Here is a 13,954-nt window from a genome sequence, read left to right on the forward strand (position 1 = left end):
GCACTTACAAAGGTAATGTTTTAGACTCAGACTTGTGCCCTGTACTGTGTCGGAGACTCGAGGACGGTAGATTTTAGAGGATCATCAGTCTATATCCTGGATTTTTTCCATCTCCAGGACCGCTTCCAAAATGTCTGCTAGACCCTGCTCAGACTGTAGATTCTCCCACACTTAACCCCTCCCAACATCAGAGGCAAAACATCTGTCACACGTTTTTCAGAAACTCCTTGGTGTTCCTATATCCCCTCTCACTCTTTCAGGACAAAAGCAAAAGGGCTAGAAGGCGGTCTGGATCAGGATCCAAGGTCTGGATCTCAATCTAAAAAGGACCCAGTACACACTCAGAATGAAGGAAACAAAATAAAAGCCAAATTCAAGGCTGAGTGGTGGAGTTATTGAGCTGCAAACTTATCTTGTGGGGTTAATACATCGCAGAAGTTTTTGTCCTTAAAGCCCACACTTAATGTACATAAAGTTCTGTCATGCTCAAGCTCACACAAAATGCCAACTGCTTACGTTCTAGAATTAACAGATATAGAAAGATGAAGTAATAATATATTTAGGACTACCTTTAGTGCTCAGGTCATAGTCTGTTTGGGGTTATGCTTGGGCAGTTTAATCATATGGTCACAGAGCAGACTGGCTCACAGCTCTCCGAATTCTGAGCTGAGAACCTAGAGCCCCTTATTATTCTGTTATTCTCTTGTACTTTGGAGAGAGTGGGATTTTAATAAAGACTAAAAAGCTACTGTGATAGATTTCTCTGGGACTTTATAAAAAGAAACACAAAAGGATAAACAAAAAACTAATCAGGATGGTTGTTTAAAAGGAGTGAGGGTTAGGCGTAGAAGAAGCCTGGGATGATTGTGAAAGTGAGTCTTAAATATACCTTTTTATAAAATTTTTATTATTTTTAACCATGCAATATCACCTATAAAAGTAAAGAAGAAAAAGAATGAAAAGTAATTAAGATGGTGCTTAGAAATTTAAAAAAACACAGAGATGGTACATGAATAACTAAAGCTGGAAAAATACCTCTTTGATACGAGAACCTTCCACCCCACCCCTCACTGCCCCCCATCCTTTTTTCCTTTGGTGAAGGCTATTTTCTAGTCCTCATTTTACCTGACCTTTTATGGCAGCTTCAACACATTTGAATATTCCCTCCTTGCTGCCATGATACACCATCCCTGTCTTCCTCCCACTTTTCTAGCAGCTGCTTCACAGTCTCTCTCAGACCCTTTCCCCTTTAAACAAAGGTTAAAGTCAATATTCCTGAGGACTCCACACGGGCCCTCTTTTCTTCTCATTTTACATTCTCCCCTAGGAAGTCTTCTTTACTAGACTGTTTCCATCTCCAGCCCAAGTATATATATCTTCTGATATATATATATATATTTTTTTTCTTTTTCTAGGAAAAACATCTTATAATTTTTTGTATTTTCTACCCTACCCAGCATAACACCTAACACCTAGTAATGAATCCATTAATAGTCCAATTAATTACTTTAATTTAGCCTAACCCATTCTTCTTTACTTAAAGATCAACTAAACAGTCCAGCTAAAGATAATATTTTCTGGGGACTTCCCTGGTGGCACGGTGGTTAAGAATCCACCTGCCAATGCAGGGGACACAGGTTCGATCCCTGGTCCGGGAAGATCCCACACGCTGCGGGGCAACTAAGCCTGTGCGCCACAACTACTGAGCCTATGCTCTAGAGCCCGCGAGCCACAACTACTGAAGCCCACATGCCACAACTACTGAGCCCACGTGCTTCAACCACTGAAGCCCACACACCTAGAGCCCATGCTCCGCAACAAGAGAAGTCACCACAATGAGAAGCCCGCACACTGCAACGAAGTGTAGCCCCCGCTCGCCACAGCTAGAGAAAGCCCGCAAGGAGCAATAAAGACCCAACGCAGCCAAAAAAAAACTTTCTGGAGGTAAATCTACGCAGGAAAAAATGCTCTTTTTTTTCTTTTAAAACCAATTCTTGAAGTATCATTTAAGGTGACTAAAGAACAACACTGTTGTCCATTATTTCTAGCACTTATTCACAGGGCCACGTAGGGCTTACTAAGTCAGAATCTCTAGGTCAAACTTGAAAATACATGTTTCCAATGTTCTCCATGAATCTCTAGTATTCAGACAGGTTTATAACCATTACTCTCTATATCTGCCTAATTGGCAAATATGGTCACCCCAATTATTCAGAACAAAGGCCTTTCCAAATCCTGACCTACTTCCCATAACTAAAGTTCTAAATGAGAAGAAAAGTAGATGATTAGAAAGGAGGTAAATGAAATAAATTTAAGATGAATTGTTCAATATAATTAATTTCTCTTCAATACTATACTGAAAAGGTACAGGAAGAAGGAATCAAATGGATTTTGTTACACAGAAAATTATTCCAAGTAGTAAATTGGGTAAGTGAAAGGGATAAAAATGAGTAAGTAAAGAAGAGAGTTATTAACAAATGAGCTCAGAAAGGATTAGAAAAAAATAAAACACAGGTTTTCCAAGTTTTAGAGGTTGTACAAGCTATCTGTATTTATTTCTTTAATGTACCTAAAATTCACCTTCCAGTTCCTTGTTGGGAAAAATGCCTCAAGTTCATGGAGGGAACCCACATTAAACCTCTCTACCATAACTGTAACTTCTTATAAACCACCCTAGAGATGTAGAATATTCCACATCTGCACTAAATGAGAAACAAACCACCAGTATTTGATGCTACATTAAAAGCAAGGTAGTTACTTACTAATCTATAGCATTTTGCCTGAATGGATTATTTCATTACTATGGAGACAGTTTAAATTTTCCCTGTTTTGTTTTCTTTTCAGTATTCTTTGCTTTTCACCATATTCAGAAAAAGATCAATTTCATACAACTACAGTTTGTGGCATATTTAAAACAGCTGTGGCTGAATGATGTAGTATTTGAAATCCCCTAAATTATGTGAGTGCAAAGACTGAATTTCTTGGGAACAGACAACAGTAGAAAAAAAGAAAAAGCTCAGCATGAAGGCCAAACACATTTCCTAATGAGGTTCTTGATGAAGTCATAAATTCCTCCTTTTCTTCTCTAAGTGAAGTCTCCAAACAAATAATGTGTCACAAAGAGAGAGAACTAAATTCAACACTTAAGCAGTAAATCATATTGATAATTTGATCAACTTTATATGTAATCTGAAGTTGTCTCACAAATTCTAGCAATGGTGTGTCTGATTATTTTTAGAACTGCCCTGCCTGAATTACATAGCAAACAGCCACACATAAATATCTGACTTAGATTTTGGCCTTTTCAAGATTCAAGAGTGTAAAAATTCAATTTTTCTTAAGAGCTGCTGTTGAAGCAAATACCTGCAAAAATATACTAGTTAAAATATCTGTTTTAAACAGACCAGTGATAAGTTTCATAAGTTATATACAGCTGTAAATGCCATTAGTATTACTTCAGGCTAACTTGGCTATCATTAAGCAACTTCTGGGAATATGGTAATACAATGCATGCCGTATTCACAAACTGAAAAACGCAGCAAAATCATATGGCAGGGGAAAAACATTATGGCAAGAAAAACCTGTATTTTGTAACATCATAAGCTCACTATGATTAATAAGAATGCAACACTTCATTAACCTCAGACTACTGTGAGCTCCAGGGTTTGAAGTAACCAGTAATAAAAGAAAGAAAAAAAGAAACCCACTCTGCTGCTCTAAGTATTCCACTGTTGTACTGAAATTATCTTTGCATGACTATAACCCAGCGTGTTGGTCTGGGGGATTGCAGAGGGTGAATACCCCATAAATCCATGGTTATAAACTTGTTCCTGGATAATGAATGATTACAAGGGAATTAGCAAATTCACTGAACTTCTGTCATTCCAGTTTAATTGTTTAGATAAGAACTTCTTGGACCATTAAAGTTCTTCAGCACACAAATTCGTTAAGTATCAAGTGTGCCCTACGATAAGAAAAGTCAGCCTTTAGGAAATATAAAACATATATGCAATTTTAACAAGTATAAGTGAGAACTTAATATCTCTAATATGTGCAAGTGAAGAAGTATGAGACATGGGTATTGCCTTCTGAAAGCATTTCAATTTTTTAGTATGAAATCACATTTATATACAACAGTTAAATAACACAAGTTAGCAAATAACTGCATTAATACCTTTTTGGGTTGCTTTGTGTTGATTTTTGTAATTATTAAGTAAAACATTTGGAATATTATTCCTGGCATATGGTAGGTACACAATAAATGGAAGCAAGAATAGGTACAATGTTTCGTAACAGAAAACAAGTGCAAGAAGTTTTTTAAGTATGCTGAGATTAAATGTGGGTTGTATTGTCAGGAAAGACTTCCTGGAGGATAAGGTACTTGAGCAGAAGGGCACTCAAGTGGGGCAAAACCACAGAAATAAGTGTATTAATAAGAATACAAGGGGATGGACACGAGGCAGAAATCAACTCCAGCTGACTGTAGAAAATCCCAAAGGCAAGTCTTAGAAATGTGGATGTTTTTAAATAGGCTACAGGGATCACTGAAGGTTATTGGAAAACATCTTTTAAGGAAGATTAACCTGCCTTTGGTGAGCCAGATGGGAAAAAGAAAAAGAACATGTTAAATATTATCATAGTAATCTAGGAAAAAGTGATGAGGCAGCACTAGAGTCAGGTGTTAAGTAGTGGCAATAAAAACTGAAAGTGGAGATGTTTCAAAGGAAGAATTAATAGAGCTTAGGGCGTAACTCCATGTCAAGAACAAAAGAGTGGGTAGAGTTAAGACTATTTCTAAGGTTTCCAGCCTGGAGGCCTCAATAGAAACTGGGAAGTTGGAAAACAGCAATATTTTAAGTGGGAGAGAAGTCGAACATGTATAGTAATGCCTTCTAATTATAAAAGCCCGCTAACATTTATTCCTTTCCCAAACATGTATCTTATAATGGTGACATGGGCAATGCGGATGTTACCTCCACTTACCAGATTTGAGGAACAGGGAGGGAAGAACCATCAGTGAAGGCCTAAGGTAGTCCAAGAAAATAGTCCCTTCTGCCTCCTATACCAAAGTTCTCTTCCCCCAAATAAATTCTGTTTACAACCATGATAGATATAATTCATCAGAATGGATCATTTAAGCTGTAATTATTAACTTGTTTTTATTCATTCAACAAATATTTTTGAACCTTACATACCAGGCACTGTTCTAAGCACTGGAAGTATGGTAAGGAACAAGATAAACACCATCCCTGCTCTTTATTTTATGGGGAAAGACAGACAAATAAGTAATTAAATACACAAACACAACATTTCAGATGGTGTAAAATGCCATGAAAAACAAAGGTTGGTGAGCTAGGAAACAGAAGGGCTCATTTAGATGGATGGACATAGATGGATGGATAGGGAAGTCCTCAGCAATGAAATGATATTTGTGCTAAGGCCTGAATAACAAGAAACTAGCCATGTGAAATCTGGCAAAGTGTTTCAGGCAGAGGAAGAGAAAGTATAAAGGCTCTAAGGCAAGTACAAACCTAGACTAGTCAAGGAAGAGAAGAAAGGCCAGTGTGGAAGATGAGGAAAAGTGGTAGATGAGGTGGGAAGGACAAGCAGGGACCAGGGAGCCAGGACCCATAGAGCCTCAGTGTTCAGGTAACTGTACATCTGCCTAAGACAGAGCTAGGTATTCCTGTTCTTCAGGTGCAATTAGTAACAGCACTTCTCTCACTCTCAAGAGTTCTGACTTCAGTGATAAATTAAATGGTCACCATAGTTCCAGGCAATGTATGGTAAAGACTTAGAATTAAATCCCAAATACAATGGGAAGCCACCGGAGGAAGCCACAGTGGATTAATGTAAAATGACCAACGTACCCATTTTAAAATGTCATGCTTCTGTACTAACCTAAGTTATTTATATAGGCTTATTGTAGCTGTTTTTAACATTCTCCTCCATCAGACATCTTTTTAGGCTAAATATAGTTTTGTGATTACACTCCAAATCTTTCCTATCTTCAATATACCTAAATGAGTTGAACTATCTATACTTCTAGAGAGCAGAGCACAGACCCATCATGTGATAGTGGATACACTTGTAACATCAGCTGACTGAAAGGACATATAATAACCAAACAGCTACCATGAATTTGATAACGGTATAAATAAGTTCACATTCATTGAACAGAATTGCTTCTACATCCATTTGGGAAACAGCAATACATACGTGAGTCACATATTATGAATTCAACCTACAGTCGATACTGGGATTTGCAGAACTCTGAAAATCACCCATCATACACACACAAGTTGGAAATCCCTAGAAAAGCTTATCCCAGAGGTTTTCTTAAAAAGCAGAGTTAATGTAAAATAGGTTACTATACTAATATTTCTATTATTGTACCTGCATAATATTTGTTTATCTTTCACATCCAAGTTTCTCAAGTTAGCTCTGAGGAAAAAACTATCCTATTTATCTTAAAACCCTACCAAGTCACAAAATTTTTTGAATCAACACTTAAAATGATAAGTTAATGAATGGGTTATAATACAAGAAGACATAAAATAGAGTCAACGGATGCTTTTCTTTTTTTTTTTTGCGGCATGTGGGCCTCTCACTGTTGTGGCCTCTCCCGTTGCGGAGCACAGGCTCCGGACGCGCAGGCTCAGCGGCCATGGCTCACGGGCCCAGCCGCCCCGCGACACGCGGGATCCTCCCAGACCGGGGCACGAACCCACGTCCCCTGCATCGGCAGGCGGACTCCCAACCACGGCGCCACCAGGGAAGCCCCAGATGCTAACTATTAAGTAGGAAAATGCTCCTGAATTTTTATCATTTTAGTTAATGAAAATTAAACATCAATATTTGTACATTATGTTTTACATTAGACCTTTCTGTACTACCATTTAATATACATTTTGTTTTATGTAAAATTAGATGAGAAATTAAAAACATAATAAAGTCCTCTTATTCTATTTACAGCTGTTCCCTTTTAAAATAAATATTCAATCTGGAAAACTATAGTCTTATTTTAATTTAATCTTACAAATAAAACTGTAATCTAAGAAAAAATATTTATTAACCAGCATGGCTTTATACTTATATTTTGTATAAGTATACATTTAGCATACAGCATACATTTTTTAAGAAATCGTCAAACAACTTCTATATGGATTACTTCCAACTGCCAAGGCCTAAACAATATGTCCCTTTTAAATCTACACATACCACTATGCAAAAAGTTAAAGTGGTCCCCAATGAATCAGTATGCTGGCAAAAGTTACTGCAAATTCAAAAGGAAAACTGAAGGCAGCTAAAATAGCCTAGAGAGATTGGGAAAATTCTTCAAAATCTCCTTCTTCAGTTTCAGCAAAGGTAGAGCCTGAGAGAAAGTGTACTCAGAATAGACTTTTCAGGCTCAACAAGAATGTCAACAAGGGCACTCAACTATATTTACAACAAAGCAGTATCAGAAACATTCTTTACTGTGAATAAACAATCAGGTCATTCAAAACAGGCACAAAAAGATCCTGGAGAACTGAAGGGACTGTGGCTCAAGAAGAGAAATTTTAAAAAGAAAGGTTTACAGTTAGTTGGAAAAAGATAGTTAGAGACTATGTCATTGAAGACAAAGTATCAATACTGATGGCCCTCTGTAATTGACATGGTACACAACAACTAAAAAATGTACTATAAAACATTTGTTCTGAAAAACTTACTTAATAGTCACTACTGATACAAGTTATTCATCTATACTACAGAAGTAAAAAGGCCCTTAAAAATAATGCAAAAAGATGACATGTTGACTTTAATCTTGTGGCTGGAACAATTATAACTCCAGTGGAAGTAAATGTGAAATAGCTCTCAGCTGCTGCCAACAATGGTGTGTGTTACACAGCACCTGGAGGGCTCTCCCTGGCCCCTCTCTGCTCTCCTGAATGACTCCCTTGTTGAAATCAAGAAATCCAGGAGAGGGGCCAGCACCAAAACCAAGACATACAAAAAGCTTTCGATTACAAATGTCACAATACATTCAGCTGGGCCGTCACAGACGGCTGCAGGTCATTGTTTCTCTGAGAAGGAATGAGGAAAAAAGACTTGATCAACCAAGTTGGTTATAAACATTCAGAAATAATTTTGGAATTGCAGGGTCAAGAAGACCTGAATGTTTGCTTTTTTTCTTTTTTGAGGATCCGTGGTATTTTATTTCTGGTCTAATTTAATCAAATATGATGGATTATTTAGAGACAAGCAGTTTCATACTGGTATGAAAAAGAAGGAGGTGAGAAGTCAGTAGCAAATAAAACAGCAGCTGATATCCCCGCAACTGGAATCCATGGCAGAGAATCCTCAGGACTCAATCCAACTATTACCCATGTAGGCCGCCATCTTTTCTCTTTAAAAAAGTATCCTCTTATTTTTTTTAAAGTATCCTCTTAGAAAATGTGCATATTAAGGAAAAATTTAAATATAACAAGAGAAAATGAAGTACATCATATGATGCTCCAAATTCCAATGGTATAAAATAGTAAGAGTCCAAAGGGTTATAGGGAATACAAGAGGTCATCAGGTCATCTGCTTTTAGGAAAAATATCTAAAACTTTCCTTTAGTAGCTTGTTTCTGTGTCTAATAACACCTTAATTCAGAAATTTAACTATTCTCTGTTGCCACAATTTAAGGCCATTTTCTCCATTTGATTTTTGGAGAGATATCAAGTATAGTATACGTCAATATAATAATACTTCATATGCGTGAAGGAGTTAGAGTTAGTCATCTTACCTGATTTTATAAGGACAAATAAAGTCCCAAGCCTTTTCAATTTTACTCTTAGGACTTATTTTCTGTTCTTTTCATTCTTGCTCTTTACTGAATCCACTCAAATTTTACCACATCCTTTTAAACCAAATCTATTCCTCTAATAAAAACTGGATCAAATTATTCCAAGCACAAACAATGGAAAAAGATAGTTAATAACAACTTATTTATTGTACAGCCCTTTACAGTTTTCAAGCCATTTTGATATTTATTTTCCTCTTTTAGACCCATTAGAACCTTTCAAGTTAAAAAAAGAAAATGGATACTATATTTCTATCTTTCAAATACCATAGGGGCAAAATGCTCACATTTTTTTCTTTTAAACTTCAGTTGCCTTCCTATGGGAGAGGAGAATTTCATACAGTGGAAAGAAAAAAAAAGAGTACGAGTGATGAGGAAGAGCAACTGTTAAGGTGGAAGGAGAGGGAATCCACTTCAGGTGGCCTCAATCTTGTCAATGAATAGGAGGTGAGAATGATGGATGAAGGGTGGCTTTCAAGACTTGAGAAGAGAGGAAGCAGGTTTAGAACAGCCCCTGGGAGACAGGGAGCCGATATTAACCACAAACAACAACAACAACAAACAGTAACTGCCTCATTTCCTTCTCACTTAGCCTAAGGCTTTGCTTGGTGTTTCTCCTTTTCAGTCAACTTTTGAAACACGGAACCTCCAATGTGTTATTTTTCTTCTGAGATAAGTGGAATTTAAATCTTGGCCAAGCTAAAGAGTAAGCCACTAAATCTTACCTCTGAATTGCTTCAAAAGCTAAGAAAATTAGTGAAAAAGAGGCTTAGGTATCTAAGGACAGAACTAGGCAGAATTATTAAAGCAAAAAGTAGAATAAGGAGTAGCAAACAAATGGGTTGAGGCAGCCTGTAGGAGGTAGAAAGTTAAGTTCAAGTTTGGAAATGATGTTATAACAGTTTATTATTAGAGGAGTACATCACTCACAAGTTTTCCGTTCATTTGTGCTGTATTTATGTATTAATATCCAAAGTATTTTAATTTTACAGAAAGTACAAGCAAGCATATTTATTTAGTGGTGTGAGTCTGTTTTTTCTCAGCACAATTATTCAAGGCAGAAGTAAGTCTTTCCGCTATGCCTGTATTATCCTAATGAGGCACCACTAAATACCTCAAAGCACACACATACCTCCAATAAAAGAGAACCCAAGGGGAATTTAAGTCTCTCTAGAATTTAATTTGAAATCTCATTCCCTTAAATGATGAAAATATCACGAAGGAATACAAGAATATAGTTTTAAAGAAAGTAAAGAAGAAAAGACTTAATTTAGCAGTCTCATTTTTTTATACATTTACTGTGACTTCACAGTAGCAAAATTTCCATGTCTCTAGCTATGAAAGGAAAACATTTTAAAAATATGGTTCTAAGTTAGAGAAATTGTACAGCAAATGGAATACCTAAAATCTTTCTTAATGGAACACTTTTCCAGCAAAAATTTATTTTATATGTATCAGAAATATAATAATTCCAAAATGAGAATTATCAGCTAAATGTCTAGGACTATTTGGAATTTATTTCAACACGTGGATGATGCTAAAAGCATTGTATTTTGGTAGCTTGATCTTCTCTTTGTCTTGATCATGAAAATAACATTAGACAATCTATTGACTAAATTCAACATCAATATGAAGTTTCTTTAGATCAAGACATCATGAGGTTCCCATAATATACTTCTTAGGAACAGGTACACTGTACAGGCAGAGATATTTAGAGATTGCATAATAAAGAAAACTGACATACTGCAAATGATCTAAAACTTAAATTAATCACAGTGTATGGTTCATTTTTCAAGGATTCATAAATGAAACAGGTTTTACCAAAATTTGATATTTTTATTTGGTGAAACTAAAAATGGTATAGATACCTTAACACAAAAAACAGGATCATAAAATAGCATTCTTAAATCCATTTGATGTAAAAAATTTTCTATCTAAAGAGACATGCCCTCTGCCTCTTCTAATAGAGCATTTTTCAGTTTCAAAAAGTAGTAGCACACACACACACACAAAAAGTAGTAGCACAAGTAGGGATTTCAGCAATTTAAGCCAAAATTTTAGAAAGAATTTTGCCATGATGCATCTGTAATATGGATTTCCTAAGCACTTTTTCTTCGTTCTTCACTCCTAATTTTACATCTTCTGAAAAGTCAATATTTATGGTATAATCCTACAAAGCCCAGAGATAAACCCACACACCTATGGTCACCTAATCTATGACAAAGGAGGCAAGAATATACAATGGAGAAAAGACCGTCTCTTCAATAAGCCGTGCTGGGAAAACTGGACAACTACATGTAAAAGAATGAAATTAAAACACTCCCTAGCACCATACAAAAAAATAAACTCAAAATGGATTAAAGACCTAAATGTAGGACTTCCCTGGTGGCACAGTGGTTAAGAATCTGCCTGCCGATTCAGGGGACATGGGTTCGAGCCCTGGCCCGGGAAGATCCCACATGCCGCGGGGCAACGAAGCCCATGCACCACAACTACTGAGCCTGTGCTCTAGAGCCCACGAGCCACAATTACTGAGCCCACATGCCACAACTACTGAAGCCCACACACCTAGAGCCCGTGCTCCACAACAAAAGAAGCCACCGCAAGTGAGAAGCCCACGCATCGCAACAAAAACCCAGTGCAGCCAAAATAAATAAATAAATAGACCTAAATGTAAGGCCAGACACTATAAAACTCTTAGAGGAAAACATAGGCAGAACACTCTGACATAAATCGCAGCAAGATCTGCTTTGATCCACCTCCTAGAGTAATGGAAATAAAAACAAAAATAAACAAATGGGACCTAATTAAATTTAAAAGCTTTTGTACAGCAAAGGAAACCATATAAACAAGATAAAAAGACAACCCCTCAGAATGGGAGAAAATATTTGCAAATGAAGCAACTGACAAGGGATTAACCTCCAAAGTGTACAAACAGCTCATGCAGCTCAATATCAAAAAAACAAACAACCCAAACCAAAAATGGGCAGAAGACCTGAATAGACATTTCTCCAAAGAAGATATATAGATTGCCAACAAACACATGAAAGGATGCTCAACATCACTAATCATTAGAGAAATGCAAATCAAAACTACAATGAGGTATCACCTCACATCAGTCAGAATAGCCTTCATCAAAAAATCTAAAAACAATAAATGCTGGAGAGGGTGTGGAGAAAAGAGAACCCTCTTACACTGTTGGTGGGAATGTACATTGGTACAACCACTATGGAGAACAGTATGGAGGTTTCTTAAAAAACTACAAATAGAACTACCATATGACCCAGCAATCCCACTCCTGGGCATACACCCAGAGAATCCCATAATTCCAAAAGATACATGCACCCCAATGTTCATTGCAGCACTATTTACAATAGCCAGGACATGGAAGCAACCTAAATGTCCATCGACAGAGGAATGGATAAAGAAGATGTGATACATATATAAAATGGAATATTACTCAGCCATAAAAAGGACTGAAATTGTGCCATTTGCAGAGACGTGGATGGACGTAGAGACTGTCATGCAGAGTGAAGTAAGTCAGAAAGAGAAAAACAAGTATCATATAATATCACTTATATGTGGAATCTAGATAAATGATACAGATGAACTTATTTGCAGAGCAGAAATAGAGACACAGATGTAGAGGACAAACGTATGGATACCATGGGTGGAAGGTGGGGTGGGATGAACAGGAGATTAGGACTGACATATATACACTACTATGTATGAAACAGATAACTAATGGGAACCTATTGTATAGCACAGGGAGCTCTACTCAGTGCTCTGTGGTGGCCTAAATGGGAAGGAAATCCAAAAAAGAGGGGATATATGTATACATATAGCTGATTCACTTTGCTGTACAGCAGAAACTAACACAACATTGTAAAGCAACTACACTCCAATAAAAATTAATTTAAAAAACTACTTATGATATAATCCTCAAGTCAGATGCTTAGGCATAGGCATATTTCATGCACAACTAGACTGGGAACTCCCCAGGCAGTAAGAGGGCACCTGGCCACCTGCCCTCCCTAACAGCCACACCCACAGTTACCTACAGACTCTCCCACACCAAGGCCTGGAACCAGATGGGTATGAGGACCCTCTCCCACCTGTGAGTGAGGCCTAGAAATACTCTCCTGTTCCTAAGGATGAACTACATGACTTGCCATGCATTTTGCCCTCTAACTACTATAAAAAGGTCCTATGTAAAGTGTTAAAGGTCCCATTTGCAACACCCTGTGTGAGTGGTCAGTCTCTCAGTCAGGGCCTCCCAGTCCAGGTGCTGGAAGTCTCACTGAAAACAGTTTAAAGAAATAATGAATTTTTAAATTGTCATAATAACTAAAACATAATATATAATATAATAACAAACTACAATTAATATTTTTGATGTGTCCTAAGTCACTTCAGAGTGATTAAGTACTCCTTAATGACACGACAATAAATAATTATCCCTATTCCAATAAAGCAAGAGGTTTTCAGTCACAAGAAATTGCAAATAAAAACATAATTAACCACAGGCTTTGTGAAAGGAACATTATCAGGTATACATTCAGATTTTAGGATGACAACGTAAATGTAAATAATATTTTAGGGAGGCTATAAAAAAGCAGCACAAAAATTCATAAGAAATGAAAATGCGTTATTCTTCTCAAATTTGCCAAATAAGCCTACACTCACATTGTTAAAGTGAAATATAACCACAAATAAAATAAAACTGAGCTGTCTGCAAGACTAAATTCTGCCAATGCAAGTTTCCAGAAACATGGTTAAAATCTTTTTTCTCCTGAGATTAAGAGCAGAAAGATTTTTCCTCCTATTTTTCTGCATGACAGTCTTTGCAGATTATAAACAGACACAGAGGATCACTCCTAAAACTCTTGGAGAAGAAATCAGCATTTTGAGAATCATGTACTAACATGTGTCATGACCTCATATGCAGCTGGCCTCCATGTGCATTACTACCAAGATGACTTAAGTCATGCTTTTCTCTCCTGTTCCCATTCCCCAAAGTTCACATTCTTCAGTCCTAGCATTTCCCAAACTGTACTCTGCAAAACATAAGAGACCCAGGAGACATCAAATAGATGTTTCTGTCAAATAAGTTTGGAAAATATT

General features: G+C 36.8%; 1 protein-coding gene across 3 annotated transcripts in view; it reads right to left on the bottom strand.

Moving 5' to 3' along the window:
- PPP1R9A (protein phosphatase 1 regulatory subunit 9A) overlaps positions 1-13,954 on the bottom strand; it is a 319,708-nt gene that overhangs the window by 194,909 nt on the left and 110,845 nt on the right. The window lies entirely within an intron of this gene.

This window comes from Delphinus delphis, chromosome 9, assembly GCF_949987515.2.
Source record: "Delphinus delphis chromosome 9, mDelDel1.2, whole genome shotgun sequence".
Lineage (NCBI taxonomy): Eukaryota > Metazoa > Chordata > Mammalia > Artiodactyla > Delphinidae > Delphinus > Delphinus delphis.